Source organism: Myodes glareolus, chromosome 16, assembly GCF_982192425.1.
Source record: "Myodes glareolus chromosome 16, mMyoGla1.1, whole genome shotgun sequence".
In the NCBI taxonomy this organism is placed as follows: Eukaryota; Metazoa; Chordata; class Mammalia; order Rodentia; family Cricetidae; genus Myodes; species Myodes glareolus.
Window position 1 is genome coordinate 5448127 of NC_142041.1, and position 27192 is coordinate 5475318.

At 39.3% G+C, this 27192-nt stretch overlaps 1 protein-coding gene across 3 annotated transcripts in view; it reads right to left on the reverse strand.

The window, feature by feature from the left end:
* The window catches only part of Triqk (triple QxxK/R motif containing), a 63525-nt gene extending 36559 nt beyond the window's left edge, over positions 1–26966 (reverse strand). Inside the window, exons 1-2 of one of the 3 annotated variants that reach the window (XM_048420549.3) lie at positions 26857–26966; positions 16475–16626 (exon numbers count right to left, since the gene is read on the reverse strand). The gene's annotated coding sequence lies outside the window, so the exon portion shown is untranslated. Of the gene's footprint in view, positions 1–16474; positions 16627–25875; positions 25993–26856 lie in introns of those variants that run through there. The other 2 variants (XM_085676998.2, XM_085676999.2) reach the window with 2 other exon arrangements.
* Between the last annotated feature and the right edge of the window lie 226 nt (positions 26967–27192).

The window sequence follows — 27192 nt, forward strand, 5'->3', positions numbered from 1 at the left end:
GGTATCAATAATATAACTACAGTATTGAATAAGGAAAAGCACTAAAAATTATAATTAAATTGTTATTAAAATATACAATGGAAAAAAAGGACTGATCGTATACAAAATGAGAGAAGAACAAGACACTGGAAATTGTACCATCATTGATTCCTAGTCGGCAACTATTGTTCCAACCTCTCTATTTCATCAAAGATACAGCACATTTTATTTGAAGAAGCAAAAAAACTGGCTGCAGTGATGCTGGACCTCTTGGAAGCATTCACTTTTAAAAACAGAAACAATACAACTATAGTTAATGAAATATGGTATATATAGATTTGAAATATATTATCCAAAAGCAAAAATGACTTCAAATTTCAGCCATGTTGATAACATATGATAACCTGTAAAACGTCCAATGACTAAAATGATCAGGACTTTAGTTATATGAATGCTCATTTGAGAAAATATGCCTTATACACTATATTTACACCATAATGCTGTAGGAAAGCTAGTCTCTCTCATATATATGCATATATGTACATGTATCAGAGAAATGCCGTTTTAAAATGAGCATAGATAAAATCATAAGAAAAACTCTATTAGAAAAAGTAAAGGATTAAAAATTGATGACCTAGAAAGAATATGCTACAAGTATAAAGTCTCACATCACAGGTAATAAAACAATGAGTTAGAAAGCTGTATAGAAAGATAGAAAACACCATTTCACAGAGATAGTCAACAGAGATTAAAAATGTTTTAAAAACTATTTAAAAGAGATTGTGTTCATTCTTATAATGTGTTTGTTTTGTTTTATTTAATAATTGATTCAGCCCCAAGAAATAAGCTTAAAGTGCTGTTCTTGTCTGTGTGCTTCAGAACCACTAGTTAGTTCACATCTACTGGATTTTTATAGAAATTCTCTTTACTTAAATGTTTAATAGAACTTAACCAGAAAAACCAGGTACTCTTGCCTATTTCTGTGTAAGTATAAAAAGGTATAAGGGCCTGCAGTGGTAGTGCACGCCTGTAATCTCAGCACTCTGGAGGCAAAGGCAGGTGGATCTCCGAGCTTGAGATCCGCCTCCTCTACAGAGTGAGTTTTAGGACAGCCAGGGATAATCAGAGAAATAGTGTCTCAAAAAAAAAAAAAAACTGTATAAGGGAGGGATACAGCTCATTGGCAGACACTGGTTTCCATTTCTATTATCCCGAAACAAAGCAAGCAGAGACTATTAAAGAAATCCACACATTTGGTCACAGTGTAAAGAATAACTGACAGTAGGTGCCCAACTCAAAGTGATGCATCTATCGGACCACTGCTCTGTGCAGAGCTCACAGAACATCACAGAATGCGGGACAGAAAGACTGCACAAGCCAGAGGACCTTAGTCTGACACAAGACAGTATCATATAGACATGACAAGAAAGTTACAACCATGAAATCTCAGCATTTTGGCTGCTTAAATAAGACCAACACAATGACACCAGTTGACATGCCAATATGGATGGGGAAATCTTACAAGGTCCCACTAATAGTTGAAAAGCTATATGCAATGAGGCAATGAAAAGCCACTGAGAGAGAATCCAGTGAGGAGCCCCCGATAGATTATGCAACCCAAAGGGTTAGCTCTAAACACACACACACACACACACACACACGTAAATACTGTCATGTATCACATGTAATATACATTATGTATATACAACATGTTTGCTATATATTATATATAACACTATATAACATATACATACATACATATAAAACATTAATAAGTAAGTCCTGGATTAGAGTGGGAGTTGTGAGACAGAAGAAAAGTGGAGGGGAGGGTGGAAGGAGTGGAAATGATGTAAATACAGGATTTGTGTAGGAAATTTTTAAAAATTTAAGTTAGATAATTACTTTCTTAAAAACCTGCTGCTATGAGTGGACTGTATCATATGTAGTGTTGACAGATGTTTCTATCCTGCCCAGTCCTGCAGCTGTTCAGGCCCAAAGAAACACAGAGTGATGAGGGAGTCCCCTCTGGGTGCTGTGATTACCATTAATAAATAAAGAAACTGCCTTGGCCTGTTGATAGGGCAGAACTGAGGTAGGCGGGGAGGGCAGGACTGAGGTGGGCGGGGAAGGCAGGACTGAGGTGGGCGGGGAGGGCTGAACTGAAGAGACGCCTTGGCCTGTTGATAGGGCAGAACTGGACTGAGGTAGGCGGGGAGGGCAGGACTGAGGTAGGCAGGGAGGGCAGGACTGAGGTAGGCGGGGAGGGCTGGACTGAAGAGACGCCATGGAGCTGTCGCAGTCAGACATGCGGAATCTTTCCCGGTAAGCCACAACTATGTGGCGATACACAGATAATAGAAATGGGTTAAATTAAGATGTAGGAGTTACCCAATAAGAAGCTAGAGCTAATGGGCCAAGCAGTATTTTAATTAATACAGTTTCTGTGTGATTATTTCAGTTCTGGGTGGCCAGAACAAATAAGCGGCCCTCCCTCCTCCTACAATACAAGGGTCTACATTAATCATAAACTGGTTGGCCTAGTAGTTCATTCTTCTTATTAATTAATTCTTACATCTTTCATTAACCCATTATTCTGGCCTGTGTTAGCCACGTGGCTTGGTACCTTTTTTGGAGAGGCGGTCACATCCCATGTCCTCTGTTTCTGGGTGACAACTGCACACTGAGTCTTTTCCCTTTCTCAGAATTCTCCTGTTCTCATTGCCCCACCTCTACTTCCTGCCTGCTCACCCTGCCTATACTTCCTGCCTGGCCACTGGCCAATCAGCATTTTATTAAAATACAATTGACAGGGTACAGACCATTGTCCCACAGCAATGCAGTTTAATTGCATCCGCATCCTCACTTTGTACAGGAGAAATCCTGCAGCTATGTGGTTATGCTATGGGTAAATAGCATGAGGGAGCTCAAGCTACAGTGAAGTATGTACTAAAAGATAGATGTTATCCTAGTGGGACTGATCCAGTCCCATCAACACATTAAATCTTGATCTAAGAGTCAGTTAGAGAAGTTTAAAATTTCAAATAAATATGAGAAAATCTACATTGCTAGCCAGGCCAGTGATGATCCAATCTACCAGGAAGGTAAATGTCTAACATCTGTGTTGGGCTCTACAGGATATTTGCAAAAGAGATTACTAGTGGCTTGCTATTTGCTCCAGTAAACTAACAGAATAACAATTACTAATGTTCAAAAATGAGAAGCTACAAGCACAGGAATTCCAAATGTATCCTAAATTGAATCGAATAATATAATTATTAAAAAGAATTAATATATTAAAAATTCAAGTGATGCTTATAAAATAATTTTAACAACAAGGACTAAATTACATTATAATATTAGTCATAATGAAACACTAGTGAAATGTTCTCATGTAATAAAGGCTCCCTCCCCATAAATCCAATTGTATTACTATAGCTTATAAACATATTTTGTTTTAATGTTTTATATGCTGATACTTCTCTATTTATTTCATGAGACAATAGCATCTGTTCAGCCCTGTCATTTATTAAAAGAATGTTCTCTACACAATGGAGTAGTACTCATCTGTTAAAAAAAAACATGAAATATGCAGACAAATGGATGGAAATAGAAAAACTTAGGCCACATAGGGTAACCCAGTCCCCAAAAGGCAAGCATGGTATGGACTCTCAAGTAGACACTAGCTGTTTACTAATGAAAACTAAGCTACAATCTGTAGACCCAGAGGGGCTGGGTAAAGAGGAGTATGGGGTAAATGCATACAACTCCCTGGGATTCTGTAAGTGGAGTGCTGTGGGTGGGGCTGGATGGGAGCAAGTGGTGGGAAGAGAGTGTGGGGAGAGATGGCAGGACTTGGGAGACATTCAGAGGATGGGGAGGAGACCTAGTGCATAGAACCTTCCTGGAATGTATGAAGGTGACCTTAATAAGGACTCCCAGTAATGGGGAATACGGAATCTGAACTGGCCATCTCTCTTAGTCAGGTAAGGCTTCCAGTGGTGGGACTAGATTACATTCAATTGAGCTGTTGTCTAAAGGAGTCCCATGAATATTCCTAAACAATCCAGGTCTTAGTTAGGGTTTTCATTGCAGTGAAGAGACATCATGACCATACCAACTCTTAGAAAGAAAACATTTAACTGGGGTGGCTTACTTACAGTTTCAGAAGTTCAGAGTTATCATCCTGACAAGGAGCATGGTGGCATGCAGAAAGACATGGTGCTGGAGCTGAGACTGCTACTTCTCACAGGCAACAGGAAGTCAACTGACAATCACACTGAGGGAAGCTTGAACAAAGGAGACCTCAAAGCACGCCCCCACAGTGACACATTTTCTCCAAAAAAAAAAAGTCACACCTTCTAATAGTGCCAATCCTTTTAGGGACCATTTTCTTTCAAACCAGTATAAACTGTAAAACTAGAAGTAAAATATCTGCAACATGTTATTTATAAAGTTATGTACCTTTCACAGAACTATGAGGTTCACTATTGGGTCATTAAACAGAATATTAGATGCTTCAACTATCGTTACCTGTTTTCACAAATTTCAAAATTCCATTTAAATTTTTCTAAGCTCACAAAATAAATATACAAGCAAAAAAAAATAGTATATGTGTAATACAGTATCGTACTAAAATAAGAATACCCCAGAAAAGATAGACAACACACTCACCGGAATTAGTATTCCCTTTTCCACTGGAAACCATGGACCTTTACAGAGAGCAAGGAAAGGATACCACACGATACAGAGCAGTCTGCACCGGGGAACTAAATACGTACAAGTCCTCATCAAACCATAAGAGACAAACATGACAATAATGAAACTGTGACTCCTAGTAATGGTCAGTTTGTAGACTGAAGTAATATCCTAATTTGCTTGATTTCCAAATCAATAGTGAAACTCAGTTGTGACAAAGAAGGAACAGACACTTTTAAATAAAGTTTCATGTTTCAAAGTTAAAAAGAAAAAAATGATTTTTTCAGAACCAAAATTTATATAATCTTTCATACTCTAGAAAATAATTCCGATGGAAATAGTAGAGTCTACTTGCAATTGATAAGCATAGTGCCACATTCATCAATAATCAACAAATTTATTCATATCTTATTAAATCCAAAGTCACTCTTTATATAATACTATGTATGTATTGATATATATACATAGACATACCTATGTTCACAGATAATGTGCATATGTAGGCATGGAAAGTTAGTCTTTAATGGCAATATGTGCCCACTGGGATAGCTCCATGTGTTGTTTAGAGTACAGAATGCAGTTAGTCCTCAGCCAAATTATAAACAAAGGTATCTAAGGTATGTCAAATGATGGACAGCACCATTTACAATTAAAAAGAAGCAAATAGTAACAGATAAAGATAAAGATATTTATCTTAAGCAACTATAATGAGAAGAAAACTTAATTTCCCAGTGGAAAAAAATGTGTTTAATGATATAATCTAACTCTTAAAAACTGTCTGATTTCCTAGAATGTTTTGATGATATGTGCAAAATGAGTAAATTATTTCTTGAGTGTGGTGTATCGAGGAAGTAGACCAGTGAAACAAAAAGAGTAATATCCCAGCACACAAACAGAAAATTCACATTTAGACAGAAATCTCACAGTTTACATCACATTCATGTTTAAAATTAAACAGCACTTTTTCACATTTTGAAAATTTCCCCCCTAAATGTGGAAAGAACAGCAAGCCAGGACTTTAATATCATATTTTTTCCAACCTGGAACAGCTGCAAAAAACAAATCTTGCTGGAGATAAGCTGGGTTATAAATATCAACACTCCCTTTAAATCAGGGAGTCCAGTTTTCATACCATCTGCTTCTTTCTAAACAGGGAACACCATGAAAACCGTAAAGCAGGGCATTCCTTTCAAATACAGCATTTAAAAATGAATACAGCAAAAGCCTATGGATTGTTTCCAGCCCTAGTCTTTCCACTTCCTTCAGTAGCTAGGATCACAAAGAATTTCGTGAAAGTAAGTAGCTTTTATCCACAAAAAACTACATAACTCAACAAGGAATAAAGCTACCTTCAAAACTATTAAAATATTAGTCAGAGTTAAAATCTCTGGTTGGAATTTATTTTTCTTTAATTTTTATTTTATTTTTTTATTTTGAATCCCTTTTGCTACCTCTACTTTTTCCAAAATTAACAAAGTTTATTTCAAAAATTTGCATGTTATCTATCACAACACATAAATGAAGACATCAATACAGCAAGACTTTCTTTTAGTACACGCCTTGTCCATGGAGAAAGCCTGACCTTGTCTCTCAGCACAGCAGATTCTTTCCTTTTTCTTTTACTAAAAATGCTGTGGAATAGTGGGTAGAGAGAGTCTAAAAGACAGAGGGAATGGAAGACACCAGGAACCAAGGCCTACACACAGCAGGACTGAAAGACATATGAACTCATAGAGGCTTAAGTCACACACTCAGGGTCTACACAGGTCTGCACCAGATGGAATCCTAACTCTGGAAGGAGAAGTGGACACATGCCTCTATCTATACACAAGAAGTGATCACTAATTGATAACTACTTGCAAATGAACAATCAGTTTTTTTCCAAGGGAGTCTCGGGAGGGAAAAGTACTTTTTATGATCTTTTTATCTCTTTTGACTTTAAATTTTTCCTTCGTCATTAGCCTTATGATTCAACATTTTAATTTTTCTCTGTACCATATCACAGTTTTATAATGATGTCCATAAACGACATTTACCCTTCATTCACAGAAGTACTAAGAAGACAAACATATGCTGGCCTACCAAACACAAGGTTCAGGGCCACGTACTAGATCTGCTCACAGACAGGAATATTCACTGCAGCAACTCTGAAACTACCCGGAGGAAAGCAGAAGGAACACAAGACTGTTAAACAGCATCCCCCATTGTGAAAGCATTGGTGAGCACTTGTGAGGTTTGTTTCAAGGATTCAGATTAGGTTCTTCAAGCAAATACAAAAGAAAGATGGCCCTGGTCCTGGTGGCAGGTTGCAAAGAGCAGCTATTTTGACATATATCAGAGCATCCTAGTCTTCACAAGTTCTGCCCTCTCAAGAAGCTAGTTAGCTAGTCCTACACGATCTCGGGAAGAGTCGACCGATTCCACTCTAGATTTCAGGTGACAAACGAGGACTATCTGACTGCAGGTCGCTGCAGCCATTCTCTTCTGTCTACTGGTGAGAGACAACAGAAGCAAACACGACAGTGAAGGAATAGATATGGGGTTCATAACTCAGAAGCACATGCTCACTAAAAGATAGCTGCAATCATCAGAATGCAGAATTCTGCCCCCTCCTCACATGCTACCACCACACACAGGCAGCATCAAGCTTCATACCCACAGTTCAACTTCTGAAAGTTTCAGGTACATATAGTCAACTGCTTCTGGATGAACTAAATGGACAATTACTTGAAGAACTTGTAAGGATTAAGTGGCCGCACAGACTGGAGTGTGACGAAATCTCTTGTTGTCCACCTCAATTCTGTCTAGCAACGTCTCTGCTAACTCCCTCTATATTGTATACATGACCACCCCATCAGCCCTTCAGTAAACATGTTATTGAATGAATAATCATTACTATCTCTGTACTCATGCATGGCTCTTTGTTTTGTAATGACCCCAAACTGTTGCAGGAAGAGGGGTCCCTTTGTTCCGTCCTGGCTGTCTGGCTAGCTTACACCCGAAATAATCATACAGAAATTGTATTCATTTAAACACTGCGTGGCCTATTAGCTCTATCTTCTTACTGGCTAATTCTTATATCTTAATTTAATCCATTTTATTAATCTGTGTATTGCCAAGTGACTGTGGCTTACCAGCAAGATTTTAATCAGCATCCTCCTCAGGCAGGAGATCCATGGCATCTGCCACTCTGCCCTTCTTCCCAGCATTCAGTTCTGTCTACTCCACCTACCTAAGTCTGTCCTATCAACTAGGCCAAAGCAGTTTCTTTATTCATTATCCAATGAAAGCAACAAACAGAAGGAACTCCTACACCATTTCCCATTTTCTGTTTAAACAAAAAGGATGGCTTTAACTTTAACATAGTAAAATTACATATAATAAAAGAGTTATCAAGCAAAAATTACAGTTACAATATTTATATCTATTTTATCTTTTATCACAACAAAGGAAAACTATAACTATAATTTCCTCAACTCCATCAAAGACTCCAAAAAGATATATTACCTAAGTAAACAGGAAGTGCATTGTAAGCAACTTCCAAAACTCTAGAATTGACAGAGACATCTCGCTGCCTGGACAGTCACCCAAAGTTATTCTATACTGTTGGGGCATCCATCTTTAGCCTTCAGGCCCATATTATCCAGTAGACTTTTCCATGAAGCCAGAAATTTCAAAGACAGTTCAGTCACTTTCTTCTGTGTCCTACAGAATGTCTCGCCGACTCCATAAGGAGTTTCTTTAATGCCCATCTTCCTCTTAAAGTAGATTGGTGCTGCCAGGAGCAGACGTGTCTCATTGTCATGAAAAGCCCTAAGTTATTAAAATATTTTAAATGACATATTCTATAGTCTTTGAAAGATATGAAGAATGCCCATCTAACTAAAATATATCTAGAAAATCTAACTAACATGACTACAAGCTTGACTACTATTGATGATTATCCATTAAAACCTACATTTCTAATTACACATTACATTTTTAAATGAACTACACAATCACAATACCTTAATCAAGGGAAGAAATATACATATAATAAGACTGACCTTAAATTTATATCAATAAAGCAAGATCCATACCAATGCAAATTATTCACATCTATATCCTACCCCCTTTAAATGTAAACAAAGATTTATAAACAATATGGACGTAGTTATTTCTCTCCAAACTGCTTCCTGCTGTATGGGGGTGCTGTTAATCAGGTCCTTCATGGTATATCCTGTGTTCTAGGTTCATCTCAGTCATCAGTTGAGTGAAGTAATTTTCTGAGGGTGTTTATAGAAACCTTTAAGGAGGGCATGGTCTATCATACCATATTGGTCTAGAAGCAATCCACAGGGTCTCATCCTCTGTGAACACAAAAGAAGAACCTCTTTTCCAAACCAGTATATCCTTAGACCAAAATTCTGAAGTCATAATATTTTTATAATATACATGGTGGTTTCGCCTAGCAGCTCATCCAATGAAACGTCTCTCTGTATTTAGCTCTTTCACAGTCAAAAAAGTTAAAGAAAACACAATGTAAATAATCCAGACTCTATGTGAAGTTTCCATTTTTACGTGGCTTATTTTTTTATTTCCTTTAATCTATGATTATCTGTACTCTGTCTCTTTAAAGACTTTACCCTGTTTTTAAAGCATTAACTTTATTTTATGACTCTGTATACTCTTTATTTTTTTTCTCTCCCAAGTCTACGTACATTTATACAACACTGTCACCCATTTAGAGGTCTTTTATGTCTGAATCTGTCCTATTGTGAATCTGTAATTCTTTACTGTCCAGGAGCACTTCTTAAAATTCTAAGGACTTCTTAAAAACTTCAAGTGCACCCTTGTTAGGGGTAATATGGTACGACCTGTTTGCCTGCCCAGTCTAAAACTAAAGCTGTGCTGTTATTATGGTAAATATGGTATTTCCTGCCCAGGCTTTGCCGAGTCCAGCAGGGCAAAGATGCTTGTGCCTCTGAGCTGCGTGCATTGCCTCTCTTTTAGACACACAGTGAGTCCATGTTTCCATCAAGCAAGCCGTAGTACTTTACTCACAAACCCCATCCAAATGCTTTGTCTCCCACAAGAGACAGAGTTGCACTAGCAGCATAGCCCAGAACGCTAGCATTTTAAAACTGCAGGGCTTTTTTTTTTCTCCCTATAGCTGAATCAGGAAAATCTCTCTTAAAGCAGCTGCGGCAAGCTGCCAGCAAACTGCAACAAACTGCGTTAAACTCTGTATTCTTTTTGAAGCTCTCTCAGATTTTATGTGTGGGATTACTTTATAGCATCCATCATCAAAGTGAGGATAGAAATGAAGATGGAGGGAGGTCATTAAGGAAGGAAAAGAAGAGATGAGGGACAAATAATACCAAGGTTGTTTGATAAAACTTTAAGCAATCTTATTATTTTGTATTTATTTAAAATCTTATATAATAGATACAAGTTTTTCATATACATATATACATATACAACCTGTATGCAAATTATGCCACTAAGGGTGACAATGCTCCCCACAAGAATAAAAGACTAAGAAAAAAACAGTACCAGGCAAGAGAACCCTCCTTTCCATTGTTGATCAGAATAGTTCAAGTGACTCTCAAAACCATTTAACTATGTCTGTTGCCCAAGGTTGCCTACCAGAGGCTGAAGGGAAACATCTATTGCTGAATAAACAGAAAACAGAATTCTGAAGATTCAAGTTGAATTCAATCTTCTTTGTTCTTATGGTCTGGAAAATACCATGCAAGTTGCCAATGGAGGGGAGCAATTAATTGTTCCAACCAGCTGTAACAACTATAAACCAAAACAATGACCAGTATGACAAGATATCCATAAAGATGGAGAGTATAAGATATCCGTAAAGATGTGGTAAGCGGCACTCACACATTGGTGATAGCCAACTGCTGTCTAATTGGATATAAAGCCCGCTCAAGAGGAAAGAAATCATGGCTGATACTAGAAATCTGTTGGGCCAAAATTATCTTAGGGCCTGTACCTCGAGGCCTGTAGGACAGATAAAAGACAGGCTTGAGTTTGAGGGAACCGATTGAGGATGAAATAGCAAATACTAGGTAGATACCCCTCCAGCCAGAGGGAGGGCTTGGCTGCCTCTCATTGGTTGGAGGTACCCCACATCACACGATATCACCTAACCTATATAAGTTGATGCTCACAGTAATAAATTGAGTTCCTGCTTTGACTCGACTCCCTATCGCATCTGATTGTCCTGCTGCTGCTGGGTCATGGGGCTGTGAGCGGACAGATAGCACACTCACTTTCCCTGGGGAGTAAGGAGGCTAAAGAGGCCTAGCGGAAGCCTAGCCAATTTTGCAGGGCTAGTGAGGTCATGGACCTTAGAAGAGAATAAAATGCTGCCATTCTGTTAGCCAACATAATTCCTAACTACATCCTCAATGTTCTTCTACCCACAGGTAAGTGTAGCCATCAGAACACCGGGAAACCTGCTGGAAACAGGCTCTCGTGGAAACGGCTGCATAAACAGGATCTGCACAGTGGTGATATCCATGGACACGCCAACATGGGAGGGGAAACGGCCGCTGAGGAGGAAGAGTGGCTTCTCCCCCTCACTGTGGTGTTCACTGCAGTGGAACTGAAGTCACTGGAGGGCATTTTTTACAAACTTAGTCAAACACTTACCACTGAATCAGCACACATGGCATTTGGTAACAAAAGGAGCTAAAGATTTAAATTCACACAAAAACCTGTACATAATGGCTAATACTTAGAAGCAACCAATATATCCATTAGTAGGATATTGTAAAACGATGATACTTCCACACAAAAGAGTATAATGCAATAGAAAAATTATATAACCAAGCCCAAAACAGCTGAACAGAAACAAACTGCTTGGTGAAAGGAAGCAGCATGAAAAACCTATCATTCTTTTCATTATTTTAAAATAGCACATCAGTAACGGGCTTTATCACAGCTGTTCCGTGTGCATGTGTGCTGTGTCCTTACTGACTTTCCACTTCCGCCCCCTCCCCTTCACCTCTTCCTCCCACATATGAAAGAAAACCTGTGTTTTTTCTCTGGATCTGGCTGGTTTTTGTGGACATGATAACTGTCAGTTCCATCCATTTTTCTACAAAGGTCATAATTTAATTCTTCTGTATACATGAATAAGACCACTTTGTGTAGCTCTGCCATATCTGTTAATAGACATATACATTGTTTCTACTAGCTAATATGAATATGTGAGCGGTCAACACGGATGTACAAGGGTCTCTATGGTAGGACTGACAGTCCTTTGAGTATGTACACAAGAGGCATATAGCTGGGTTTACATTGATTTCCACAGTGTGTGTATTCATTTACACGCACACCAACAGTGTATAAAGTTCCTCTGAAACCACATCCTCACAAGCATGTGTCATCTCACTGATGATAGTCATTCTGAAAGGAATGAAACAAATTCTCAAAGCAATTCTTGTCAAATATGTCAAAAACATACATTAGGACAAAAGACGGCCTTGTCAATAAATTAAACTAGGAAAACTGGACATATCCAAATGCAGAAGACATTAGATACTTATCTCTAATCCTGCACAAAAATAAATTTCCATTGGATCAAAGATCTCAGTATAGGACACTAAAGCCATAAAACTTCTGGAGGAAAACATTTCAAGATACAGAGGTAGGATAAACTTTCTTTAAGATGACTCCAATTACACAGCAAATAGTCCTAAGGCTTACTTTGAAACTGAAAAGCTGTACAGCAAAGAAACTAGCAGCAGTGTAGACAGACAGCCTATAAGATGAATGAAAATCTCTTCCAGCTATACTTCAGAGAGGTCTTAAATATAGAATATATAAATAACTGCAAAAATTAAAAACACAAAACAATCTGTCTGCCAATATATGAGCTAAGGAAGAGAATAAAGAGTACTCAGAAGTAGAAACACAAACAGAAAACACAGATCTTTCAGGGTTCCACACATTCCGCTGCTCTAGCTCTATGATATTCATCAGGAAAAGCAAAATTATGGAGAAAACAGAAGGAAAAGAGGTGTCTAGGAGTTATAAACCCTAGGAGAGATGAAGATGCAGAAGACTTCCCAGGCAGCAAATCTATTCTGGTGGACATATGTCCGTGTAAATAGAGACAAAGGGACATGGAGTTTAAAACCCATAGAATTCACAGTGCCAACAGTGAAGTCGCCAGGGCTGTGAACTTGGAGTGGGGATGCACTATTGTGTACTCCGTGGGCTAGAACACCACCACCCTGCTGTGGCATGTGGCTACACATGTGTTAGGATAGGAAATACATGAGAAACCTCTGGATCATTCTCTCTACTTTGCTGCATTCCTAAAACTGACCACAAAGATGTCTTATAAGAAAAGTCTCACATAAAAAATTCTTCTGGAATGTACTAGATAATTACTTAAGTTTCTGAAAATTTTCTTCTACTAAGATGTTTTATTATTAATTACTCAAGATTCTTGTCTATGAGCTGGATTCTACCTCATGAGTCATTCTCAGAGAAACCAAAAGAATTCTTTTAAGGAATCTGTTTTCAAATTTTGCTGAATTCATAACAATGTAAAGAACAACGATCTCTCCAAGACAATTCTGCAGTCAACATGCAATCTGGTTTTGTAAATGCCAAATGCTGGGCTGAAATTCTGTGCCTCTATTCTGCTGCTTCCATTTCACTCCACAGTTATCCCCCTCCCGTGCCTCCAAATCCCCCAGGCACCTTCAGTCTAGTCTGGACACGTGGGCTTATTTCCCTGGTAAAATGAATACACACAGAACACCAAGTAGTAATCGCTCACTTTGCAAGTTTGCCATAACCCATTCTTTCCCACACACGCCAGTTCAGACACAGCCTCACAGTCTGTCTGCAATGGTGCCTCTGTTTGGGTAGCAAAGCAAAAAGCACCCTGCCCTCCACCAAGGCATCTTCTGTGATCAGATGTCCCCACAGTCTCAGCCTTTCCACCTCTGTCCCCTCCTTTCTTCTTTTGCTGCAGATACCCAACCTGGGACCTCATCTGCTCACTAAATTCATATGCTAATTGGTTTTCCTAACTCCAGCTCCCTTCCCTCAAATCCATCTTAATGGTGCTTCTAGAGTAAGTTCTGGATGCTTAAACTTAGTCAAGATCCCCTGGGGTTACAGTGTTATAGTTCATGGGGTTACACTGTTACAGTTCAGTGTTTCCCTTTGTCTGTAAGCGCAGGCTGGCTTTTCTTTTCTGGTCAATCGTTTTGTTACCTTTTAAACTCCCACCAGCCCACACATATGCACACACACACACACACACACAGACAGACACACACAGACAGACACACACACTTTCACAAACACATACACACACACACACACACGCACACACACGCATATGCACATGTAAACTGTGCTCCATCTATTTTGAGCAGCATGCAGCTCTGAATTTAACAACTTACAGAACTGTTTACTATTTGTGCTCATGTTCTCCTTCTTGGAACAGGATTTTTAGGTCTTTAAATACTTCTTTACTTACTAATCTAATCTTCTTCTATGAAAGCAGGAGAAAAGAGGAGCCAGTAAGGTGGCTTAGTGGAGACATACACAGCCACCATGCCTGACAACCTGGCATGTGCCCCAGGATACACACAAGACAACTGTCCTGACTTCCAGGCCCCTTCTGTGGCACATGTGCCCTGCCACATACACACAATTCACACACCCCACACACAAAAAAAAAATGGCAGAAAGGTAGGCAGCTATTAACCTGATTCAATTCCTCTCCATTCTGTCTCCTGATAGAAGGCAGTGTTGCATTCAGCAGGCCTGCATCTGACAGTAAACCATTTGCTTCTACCAGTAAAACTCTAAATTCAGTGCTCGTGGAGATGGTCTTCTCTCTCACTGCTGTGGTGATCGTGGGGGTATGCTCAGGAGCTGTGGTGATCATGGGGAGCATGCTCAGGAGCTGTGGTGATCGTGGGGAGCATGCTCAGGTGCTGTGGTGATCGTGGGGAGCATGCTCAGGTGCTGTGGTGATCGTGGGGAGCATGCTTAGGAGCTGTGGTGATTGTGGGGAGCATGCTCAGGAGCTGTGGTGATCGTGGGGAGCATGTTCAGGTGCTGTGGTGATCGTGGGGAGCATGCTCAGGTGCTGGGGGCACTTAAGCTCTCCTACTGACCCATGTTGGGAATACCATCTCTATAAGAAATATACTTTTAGGGTTTCAAGACATTGAGATATGGGTTTGTGTACATGAATATATGAATATATTAATATCCAAGGCTACTCTAACTGTTAATCATTTATCCAGGAAGTGTTTCTTGAATATACCATACTCTGATTCAGGTCAATACAGCCAGCATTTTGCTACATCTTTATAACACCCCATGGTAAAAAATAAAAAATGGCTGCTATAATTATGTTTTCTTTATTAAACTGTATTTATCAAGGCAAGAACTGTGTACATACAGTATTTGGTTTCATCACAATCTAGCAGTATTTAACTCATAGTATGCGCTTCACAGATGATTATGAATTCACTCATCGCTCAGTTATTAGTAACCAAACACTGTCAGTGGAGACTGAGTATAAACAGAGATATCACATACTGCATTCTTTACTTTTCTTGCTGCGACCAAATAACCTCACAAGAAATGACCTATGGTAGGAAGGGTTTATCTTGGCTCAATATTAAGGACACAGGCCCCCCATATCCCTGCAGGCATGGTGGGAGGTGCATGCCACAGTGCAGCCGGCCACAGGGCAGGAGCGTGATGGACCATGAAGGACAGACAGGGCAGGGAGCATGGCCAACCTGCACACCCTATGGCCCACTGAGTTACTTCGTCCACCAAACCTCAACTCCCAAAGATTCTACAGCCTCCCTGCAAAGCACCAAGTGTTCAAACACAGGAGGGTCTGTGGCACATGTCACAATAAACCCCAAGTATGTCTTACATTCTTGATGGTGACAATCATAATAAACCAGGGAAGTAAAAAATATGGGACCTATTAAATACTGATTAAAACTACAGGATAGAGAACAATAGGTTGATGGCAGGGTTTCTAGCTAGAAAGGGATCTTTTAATACAAATCGATGGAGGCATTCTAATTCAGTGCTAAAGAAACACAACAGCAAGTTCAAGTTTGCTGTAATCGGGGAGCCTGGAGCAAACGAATGAGTCTAAGAACAGAGATGGAATTAGGAAGAAAACAAGGGTTTTGAAAAGAAAGCCTTGTGGATTTCGGAGCCTCGGGTTTCAGCCTGAAGAACTGGAGAGCCTCTGACAGGCTGGAAATGGTGCATCGAGGCTGAGGAAGGAAAGGTGTGGTCCAGCATAAGAGAATGACTAGGTTTCCTCTCTATACTGCCTTTGGAGCAATGTGTCAGTGAATTAAGGAACAGTAAACATTATGTGGTATAGCTAATTTTATGTTCACTAACTAATAAATTGCAACATTGATTAAAAACAAGAAGTAATTACCAAAATATTGTAATCTACTAAAGTATAATAATGTACCAGGTATCAAGAGACTACATGCTAAATGTGGTAATAAGTCAGTACACAATAGTACAGTACTATTTTTAAAATAAGTTAGATAAAAATCCACAGCTTATGAATCTTGATTTACTTAAATATGTTTAAATTACACAACATAAAAACATGTAAAACATTTTCTCATTATAATTGTGCCATCTCTAACAAAAAGTCATGTTCATAACCCATGTTCATTGCCAGAAACAAAAATTCAAGCCAAGAAAAACAAAGTAAAAGGAAACAAGCCACAAATCAAAACACCTTTCCAATCGTTCAGTTAAGAAAACACACCTTACACTGTGTCCTTGATGCTGCCAAGTCTAAACTCTGGACAGCGGCCAGAAGAGAGATGTTTCCCGAAGCAAGGCCTCCGAGGTTGCACTGCTTTCCTGGCAAATGCGACTCCAGTCACCAAAAATTACACTGTCGGCTGACTTTTCTTACTGTAAATTAAAATGAGAATATATGGACAATTAAGTCAACGGTTCCAGTTACACAGTTGACTAAAAACAAGACAAGCTGACGGGGCTGGAGAGAGAGCTCAGCTGGTAAGGAACTTGCTGTGCCTATGTAAGGAGCAGAGTTCAGGTTTCCAGGATAGGGAATATGCCAGGAAGGATGGGGCCTGCTGGAAACCTCCATGCTGGGGGAACAGAGAGAGGATATCCCAGAAGCAAGCTGGTCAGCTGGGTGAGACAAATCGGTGAGCTCTGGGCTCCTGGGCCCAATCCTAGCTCGTTATATAATGTGGAGATAATTGAGGAAGACACCTGACATCAGCCCTGGGTCTCAGAGGCACCCCCACGCTCAAACCATCACAACCATGTGAACACATACACACACATGAGCCAAATAGAATAAAAATTAAAATGTAACAGAAAAGATGAGAGCAGCTGGAGTTTCCTATGGTTCGTTTTGTTTCACTCTTTGATTCCTGGTTCTCTGTTATCTATTCAACTTAAAACAGGTTTAACTTTCCCAGGGAATTTGGAAAACAATGCATCTTCATAAGATACAATCCTGTAACAGTGGCTGGGAGATGCTCTCTTATAGGAAATCATCACAGAATCTACTTGACCTAATATATGTGCAAAGGTCATCTGAAAATCCCTGGGAGATATTCCACTCATGTTTTTGAGCAGCGGTTGCCAACCTTCCTGACGCTGCGACACTTTGTACAGTAAATCATGTTGTGGTTACCCCAACTATAAAATTATTTTGTTGCTACTTCATAACTGCTGTTATAAATCACAATGTAAACATCTGATATTTGGGATTTCTAGAGTGTGATCATCAGAGAGGCAGACGCCCACAGGTTGAGAACCACTAGAGCCATGCATGCCTGTAAAAGACTAATTTCACATTGCTTTTATCTATTTCGAATTGTATATCATTAACTCATAAAACTATAGTACTTAATTATACGCTTTAAAGTGAATATTAGTTCCTAAACCTTACTAACAGTAATAATGGAAAATAACCACATATATATATGTATGTATTTTATTTTTCAATTATATACATGTTCATTGAATATATATGTATACATATATATTGCAACAAACTCTTGAGTTTTTCTCTAGTTTACACTGAAATTACTCTTGTATACATGAGAATCAAATTTCTATGACTCCAAAATGCTTTCTAGTAATACTAACTGAAAACTAAAAACAATATATTTGAGAACATAAATTTTTAGCTTGCATATATCAATATGAATACCTTACAATTTTTTAAAGTTTATTCTTTTAAATTGTGTGTGTGTGTGTGTAGGGTTGGGTGGGTGTGTGAGTGCACACACACAAGCACACACATGGTAACGAGAGTGCACGAGGCTGCCTGTGAATCTGGTACAGTTAGCACCCAGTATGGGAGCTGGGGACTGAACTGCAGTACTCTGCAAAGGCAGCAACCCTCTTATATGCTGAGCCATCCATCCAGCCTGAAGGCCTTTTATAAATACAGATACAAATTCAAGTCAAGAGTTACACCATGAAAGAATGGCTTTAAATAAACAGTGCACTTATGGAATAAAGTTTACTGCTTATCTCAAACCACAGAATAAAGACCATAACAACAACAACAAAAAAATCACAGCCCTAAAGGCAAGGGCTAGTATTAGAATATACTTGAAAAAAAATCCAAGATAAACTTCATAATTTTGAGCTATATAATAGTTTCTTAGAGAATAAAACCAGAGTAAACAAAAACTTAAATATAATTAAAATATTATATACTTCATAAAACAGTACAAAGATGATCTACATGATGCAAGAAACATTTACAAATCAGTTATTGGATAAAAGCTTCATAATTAGACTATATGAAGAGTTATTGCTATTTAGCAATTCAAAAAATTATTCATCCAATCTTCCAATGATCAAATATTTGAAATGTCATTTTCCAGAACTTTTTCAAATTGTAACAAGCACAAGAAACCTTCAGCATCATTATTTATCATAGAAATTCAGAACAATTGCACATCACTTTCAACTCAGCACGGCCGACGATACCAAATGATAAACATTGACAGCGGAAGACCATGAGAGTGAGCGGAGACTAGACCCTCATGCATTGGTGAGGAAGTAAAGGAGTGAGCTCATGGATTGGAAATCAGTCTGCACAGATAGGTAATCTTCAACCACTTCAAAGAGTTGTAAAATATGACATTTAAATAACTTAGGGTTCTGTTGATGTGAGATATGATTGCCCCTGGCAAAAGACTGAGGGCTGTTTGCAGTGCAGAGACTGAAAAGATAAAGTGGGATAACAGTGGAAAAAGGATTTCTTGACAAAACAGAAAAAATCTCAAAATTAGTATTAACAGTTGCACAATTCTGTAAACGGTCTAAACCTATTCAAATGGACCTTTTTGAAAATAGCAAATCTTATGCTTCTGAACTACATATCTCAATGTGGAGTTTAAAACAAAAGTGTCATAATAACCCATTCTGAAGTCCCTATCTAAAAACTTGGGGACCGTGTGTGTCCTAGAAGCTTTTAGACTAGGTAAAGGTAACATGTCCATTTCAAGTAAATGTGGATGTAAAACTCCTAAAGAGAAGGGAGGATGAACACTGGAGAACCCCATGCCCAGTTAGGGCACAGGCACACCAAGGACGGTCCATCCCTGGCTCTCGCCTCAATCCCAGCTCATGCAGACCTCCAGAAATGGTAATTTAATGGAACAAGGGAGTTTTTAAAATGTAAGTAACAGGTACTGGTCTCTTAGAAATGATGATGACATTAGTGATAATACTGAGCAGTTGGCATTGTACAAGGGTAGTTAGCATGGCCATGGTGAGCACTGTGATTACACAATCAGCTTCACGGTCAGAACTTGTCTTCGTGTCCCTCTGGAATAAGTATGATTAGCTGCAGCTGAAAAAAATGCACTGACCACTGAGCTACCTTGAAAGAGAGGAGAACTGAAGTCTGCATTGAAATCTATCCCTAGAGCTTACTCCTCACCGGGAACAATGTGTCCTGGGCTGTGGACTGGCATTCATCTGTAAAAAGGAGAAAAACTCCTTATAAATGAAATATAAATACCAAGGTAAATATAAATAAGATAATATTATCCAGAAAATTATTTTATTATCAACTGAACCAATATTAAAAGTTAGGCACAAGCAGTCAAATTTCCCGCAGGCACTGAAAGGTTATTTTATCAAAAAGAATGCTAAGCAGTAGTTTAGAGATTGCATTATTCACATCTATACTATAAAATCTAAATGCATCCAAGTGGCCCCTATTCTAAGTACCACCTTAAGCTTTCATCAACTTTTTGTGAGCTGTATTTAAAGCTATCACAGAAGGCACACATACAAGATAATGGATTATGTTTTGTCTAAATTGATTTGTTTAGAAAGACCAGATAATATTACATTTTGTACCTTATAGGTAAGCTAATTTTCTGAATTTTTTATGACCTTGATTAATTTAGCACATGCATTTGCATATGACATCATCATATATACTCCATGTATCCTAGGGCAGCTAAGAACCTGTTTAGATTAGCTCCTTTAAAGCAGAGTGCTATGAACAACACAGAGGTCAGGTTTGTCATGGTTACTTTCATTTATGTGATAATGGAATTATAGAATTTTAGAGAATGCTGTGTTTGAAAGGTCCAAGAACTAACATTTTAAAGGGCTGATCTGACCATCCACTTGCACTATTTTAGAACCTCCTGTTCCTCATCGACATGGTACAGATTTCTTTGCACGGCCTCTATCGGCCGTCTTCACTTGGCCACTAGGTCCCTGCGGCCCCTGCTTTAGTCAAGTTGTGGATAGTCTGTCCCAGTCACTGGATCTTTTCTATTCCCTACCAAGTGGTACAGCTTCCTTCACAACTCTGGTCTCTCTACCTCAATGCAAGCTTCTTCCTAAAGTTTCTAAACTTGAATACAGAGGAAGTCCTAAAGACTCTATTTAATTTTACATGTATTTTGTATAATTTACCTATTCTTCCCAGATAAATCTTAGATTATATGATTAACAAGTAATTCTCTGATTAAATATTACAATTCTTACCTTTATAGTCACAGGGTTTCACTTACAGTGGCCAAATATTTATAGTATCTGGGTAGTAACTTATTTTTTCCTTTCAAAAGCAAAGTCTAAGATCTTCATAGAGATGTTGACCCATTCTATAGATGATAAAATAAAAGCACCATTATGAATTGTGAAGAAAAGCTGGCCCAGTTCATCAAAGATCAAGAAGTCGCTGGGGCAAGCGAAACATTGACGGGCATCTGGAGTAAATCTGGATCACTGAATGAAAAATTTGCATTCAGGGTTATATATTAAGGTTCATCGTTCAAGCCAGGAGTTGAAAACATTTTTCAATCCTGAAAAAGGACCAGAAATTCAAAAAGCGTCTTTTCATGTGAGATATGACCACTCAAAGAGAGAACAATTTCAAATGGCGATCATAAAGAAAGAAACTGTTTCACATGAAGATAAAAGACTGTATCTCAGGAATGGAACCTGCCACATCCACATCTGCTCTCTGCCTTGTCCAATCCCACAAGGCCAGCAGAGCAGTGGCTTGGGAATTTAAAATATATTCCCATGTGTTTGGTATTTCTAGGGTTTGAGCAACACAAACCCACAGCTATAAATATAAGAGAGTCTCAATATCTTGCTTGCTTTAGGGGGAAAATCATCCTGGAAAGGTACTAATTGTAAGATGTGTTCTATGAACTTAAAAGTATATGTGTTTGCTTCTCAAGCTGATGGAGCAATGTCTCCCAATACTTTGGCTAAGTGTTTAAATTTGACAGCACAGGCTAAAGAAACAATTCAGATGAGATGATATGTATATGGATAAGAATAAAGCATTGTGAACTTCTGACTTACTTATACCAGAGATGATATCATATCTCCTAGGCACGAAGATGTACAAATTTTTATTCATACAGTTTGGGATAAGTTACTGATAGGTCTACACTGTTGTTAGGTGATGGGGCTACAAAGGAGCAGGCAGATATGTGCAACACTGCTGTCTTAGCAGAAAAAAGCAGAGGGTCAGATACGCAGGAATATGGGTGGCTGTAAGACCTGGGAAAAGAACAGAAACCAAGACTGTCTACTGCAGGTTACACAAAGGGATGCAGCCCTGATAATCTTGTTATTACCTCCAATGTAAACATATCTAACTCCCAAATATCGGAGTATAAAGTGATAACACTGCCTTGTTTATAATCCATGAAACTAGTATCATTACACCAAAAGTAAAGACTTAATGTTTCTCATAGTTTTCATCTTTGCTGCTGTCTCTCTACTATTGCTTTATCACTGCATGTCCTTTCCGGATGGAGTTCTAAACACTGAAGCCATGCGTTATGAACGCATCAGCATTTAAGATTTCCTTCAGTTGGTCTTCTCTGGCTTAAGGCAAGCCTCTGAGTTCATTAACTTCGTTGATTTGATGGGGTGTTTTTCTTTCACTTGATCTCACTGTCAAATCTCATATTTTCCAGACAACCACATAAAAGCCTTTATAGGACATTTCTGCATAGTCCACAGTTTCCCATATGTTCTGGAGAAAACAGATGTAAGGACATGAGTGAAACAAGAATGGGACACCAAGAAGCAAAGGAGGGACAGCATCAGAAAGTACATCATCTGCTATGACCTGCGCAGAGAAACTGTGTGCTGCCCCGAATCTCTGGGAAGGAACCACAACAATGCTTAGACACGAGAGTGAGAAAAGACAAAACCCTCCAGCCCTTCCTGCACAGGGTGAACCTGAGGTCTGGAAATGGATTAGAGCCTAGTACATGATATGTGTGCTATCAGAGTCAAATCTAAACTCTCCATCCAATGTGCTTCCCACTTGAACCAGGGTATATGGCGTAGGAGTTTCTTCTATGCATGTGTTGTTTTCATTGGTTAATGAATAAAGAAACTGCCTTGGCCTAGTTGATAGGGTGGAACTTAGGTAGGCAGAGAAAACAGAACTGAATGCTGGGAGGAAGAAGAACAGAGTTGGGGAGGCACCATGGGTATTCTGCCTGAGATAGACGCTGGTTAGAATCTTGTCAGTAAGTCACAGTCACATGGCAATACACAGATTAATAGAAATGGGTTAAACTAAGATGTAAGAGTTAACTAGTAAGAAGCTAAAGCTAATGGGCCAAGCAGTGTTTTAATTAATACAGTTTTTGTGTGGTTATTTTGGGTGTAAACTAGCTGGGTGGCCAAGACAAACAAGGGCCCCCATTCTTTGTAACAGGTATAAACTATAATCTGTAATTTGGATCTTGTCATAGGTAGCCATATAATTTATTATTCTAAATACAACAATTTTTATGTAAGACCAAGTGTTCTCTAGATTGAGCAATCTTTGTTTGTCATAGCTAAAATTTTATATTTTACAATTTAACTAGATTGCTATTTTTGCAACTGTGGAACTATGAGAAACTCTAAAAGCAGCAAGCTAATTTGTTCTTGCTGGATCCGTGACTTAAGATATGCTGTTGACAAGAACCTTATTTTATGAAATTATCTTACTGGGTGCTTCAACACAATGGTTTGTTATATCACTGAGTACAGAATGTTTATCTTTTTATAATTATTCAGATGTATGAGGTAAAAGAATTCCTTCTCACTACAATACCCATACATATCACTCTACTGTTTCAAAGACACCTGGCATTTCTATCATATAAAAAGATTAAGTATATTTCAGAGGTCTGAAAAAGAATTATTTCCTGGACTAAATGATTCCTATTGTTTAATTAAGAAATTTCCTGAGGAAATCAAATGTGAGTAAATATGTATCACTATTTTCTATTAGCATCATTTTGGCCATTCTGAGAGAATACAAAAATACTATATTCTAAAAAGTACGTTTAAAACCTTCATAGAGTTAAAGTTATGGAAATCAGAACAAGGATATATGCACCAAATCTGTGGAAACACAGCCTCACTTCATGCTTTGACAAGGAGAAACATTCCCAGGGGAATGCTTTGAGACGGATCACTTAGCACTGCAGTAAGTAAAGAATATTATTCCTCAACTGTTACCCAAGGTCAAAGTCTCGAAAGCCAAGAATAGCTTCCTTAAATACATTATAATGATGTAAAATGTGATTACATACTTCCAATGACCAAGAAATGTCACTCATTATAAGAAACCAGAGCAGTAGGTTAATGATGCTGACCTCGGATTCCACTCAGTCTAAAGAAGGGAATGTGATAGATAGCTGATATCAACTATCAAGTTGATAGGACCCAGAATCATCTAGGAGATAATCCTTTGGGTGTGTCTATGAGAGTATTGTCGTTAGGTTAAGGTGGGAAGACCCACTCTCAGAGTGGGCAGCACCATTTCCTTGGCTGGGTCTTGGACTGCATAAAAAGAAGTCAGCTTAGCACACGCTTTTATTGTTCACTTCTTCTGTTGATGCAATATTACCCAGCAGCCCCATGTTCCTGCCTCCACTTCTTTCCCATCATTCACTAGTTCTGGTACACTAATCCAGAATAAACCCTCCCATCCTTTATTTGCTGTAGTCTGGTATTTTTTTCAGAAACAAGGTAACTACTTGTACAATGTCTAATCAGTGACTGGAATCCACCAGCCGACATCACTTCGATGATGTCATGACACATCACCATGACATGGGTGACGCAAAATGATAAGTCTGAGTAAGCATATATATTCTGAAAACTCAATATTTTTCAGCAGGTGATTAAGTCTAGTCTTTGGGAAAGGGAATAAAGAGTTAGGGAGGCTAAGAGGAACTACTAGCCATTTTTTCAAGCCTCTCAAAAGCACTAACCCAGTCAGCTTGTTACTGGCATGATGTTCATATAGTTTACAAACTCAAGACAAGAAACAACAATCTCTTACTAGGTCTTAAAACGTTTAAGCCATTGATGCTCTATCTAGTTTATCTTTCTTGGATCCAGTTTCTCCACTAAAATTGAGAGTCCAGTAAAGAAGGGCAGGGTTCATATGACCAGTTCTAAGAAATACCAAGTTCTTTTGTGCACTCAACACAAAAGAAATAGAAACTCCCTACTCTGATGCTTTCTCTATCTGTGCCTACAACTGGTGCCCACTTTTGTGAGTGATATGAGCAAAGAAAATATCAAAATCTAAAGTCTTCTATTTGAAAATAAAGTGAGGAAAACAGCTACCAGTGAAGACAGTCATGATGTATGTGTTGGCATATGTAATATGTAAATTAAAACACAACACATCTTTCACTTGGGCTGTAAATAAGAATCAGGTAATGATTCTACAGTCACATGACCTAAATATAATCAGTCTCTCTGTCCAAATGAACACTGGTGCAGAGAAATTTTACACATTTTATATTTATCTCAAAATAAAATTTAATATTGCCATATAACACTAAATTTTCTTCACCTGTTTAAATATCGGAATATGCTGTCAATGGCAAGATCAATGAGTTTTGGGATGAAATACAGTTTACTCTTTAACACAGCAACACATTTATTCAACATTGGTTGTTTCTGCTTGTTGATTACTAATTAAAAAGAGACGGATTATAATGACCCTATTTGGACAGTCAGATGGGCTAAGAGGCTCTTTAGAAGAATGAGTTTTAAAAATCTCTGCTCCAAGTTTTCATTAGTCAGACATGGTAGAAAGTAAATATCTTGTCCCTAAATTTAACAAACAAACAAGCAAACCAAAACAGGTTGGTCTCAATATAGCTCCCACGTAACTTTCAAATTCTGCTAAGTAAGCTAAAGGATTACTTACAGTTTTCCATGGTCAAAATGGTGACATCAAAAGTTTGGAAATGATTAGATTTAATATTAACATTTCCTAATTTTTTCAAGAGCCCCCACATGACCACACCCCCACTTTTCTGTGTATCCTTGAGAGGTCGGGTACTAAGGCTGCTAAGGGCAGAGAAATTGCCATGCAGGACACTTCAGACGCTACCTAAGCAGTAACAACACTGAACCAGTAGAGGAGAGAGGAATTGGGTTAATGTTCATTTCTCAACTAACCAAAGAAATAAGAGGAAAGTCAAGAGCATTTTTAAGTACACTAAGCTAAACGAGTGGAAAATGTGATCAGTAACACCTTGCATTTTTTACAGATCACCATTTTAATGATATTTTTAAATCAGTTAATCCTACTAAGGCAAATACTAGATTGAACACTCTACAGACGGAAAAACGGCTGAGGATTCTTACCCAAGGAAAACTAATCTTGCTTTACTGGCAGGTTAAAACAGCAGTACAAGCAATGCTCTCTTCCTGAAGAGATTTACTCGGGAAACCTGGCACAGAACCAGAAAGGCCAACTTCCTTCTCCTCTGTGTTTTCCTACAGGATGTTTGTTCTGCTAAATCACTAGGGGTCAAAAGATAAGGGAGAGAGAGGTCTGCAGCAGTTTTCGGTGTTGCTATCTTGTGGTTACATGATATATGGATCCAATAGTGGGTGCTTAGAAGTTTAATATGCTTCACGGTAGACTGCAAGGAAGATCAGAAGCGAAAGCCCTTCTTGTAATGAGTTGCAACTTGCAGAAGAAGTTCGTTAAGGTCAAGTGGAAGACACTATGCCCCAGAGCCCCCTTTCCCAGTCATTCTCACAGACAGCAACCTCCTTTCAGGGATTCACCAAGCATCAGTAAAAGCAACCTCATATCACCACCAACACTAACCAAAAAAAGCAACTCTTCTCTACAAATGTTTTGGTTTCAGAGATCGTTCTGTTCCTATAAAAGGGGAAGAGGAAAGAGTAGATAGGAGGGAAAACACATTCTAGGGAGGCCTAGGCAAGCAGGGTTCATAGAAACTAGAGTTACACGCAGAACGAAAAGGCTCCAAGAGTTAATGGACAGCACCAGGAGCAAATCCCCAGGCTAGGGTAAGTCCGAGGGGGAGGAGTGGGTGGGACTGAGAGTTTCAGGACCAGGAGCTCCGGGACACGCTGGCAGGGCGCACCCGCGTTGCTCGGCAACCGAGGCGGCCACGCCCACCCCGCCCCAGCCCAGCGGTCCTCTCTGGGCGCCAGTGGCTGAGACCCCTGGAGAAGGAGGCCGCCCTGCAGCCCTGGGAGCCCAGCCTTCCTGGAGGAGCCGCCCGATGCCCAGGCCCCGCGCCGGGGACCGCCCCGGGCCCGCGTCCTGCGCACTGTGACCCCGAACCCCCAGCCCTCGCCGAAACACACCTCAGCGTAGCACAGCCGGGGTGGCCCAACCGCGGGTCCAGGCGGGCGGGCAGCAGTCCACGAGGCTGTCACTCAGAGGCGGGGGCGGGACGAGGAGCCGCGCAGGAGGAGGGGCGGGGCCGGCGCTCAGCCTGCTCTCTGATTGGCTGGGCCTTCCCCGCGCCAGCCTGCAGGAGGGCGCGAGCCCTTAGGCCCGTCCCTTTTCCAAGCAAGAAAGCTTTAAGACTGCTGAGGATGGACGAGTTAACCAACATAAAACGAAAAGCAAAAGTTATTTTAGTGAGTGACCAACCTTTTACATGCAAGCACACCAAATCTAGCCAAGGGATATTCTTA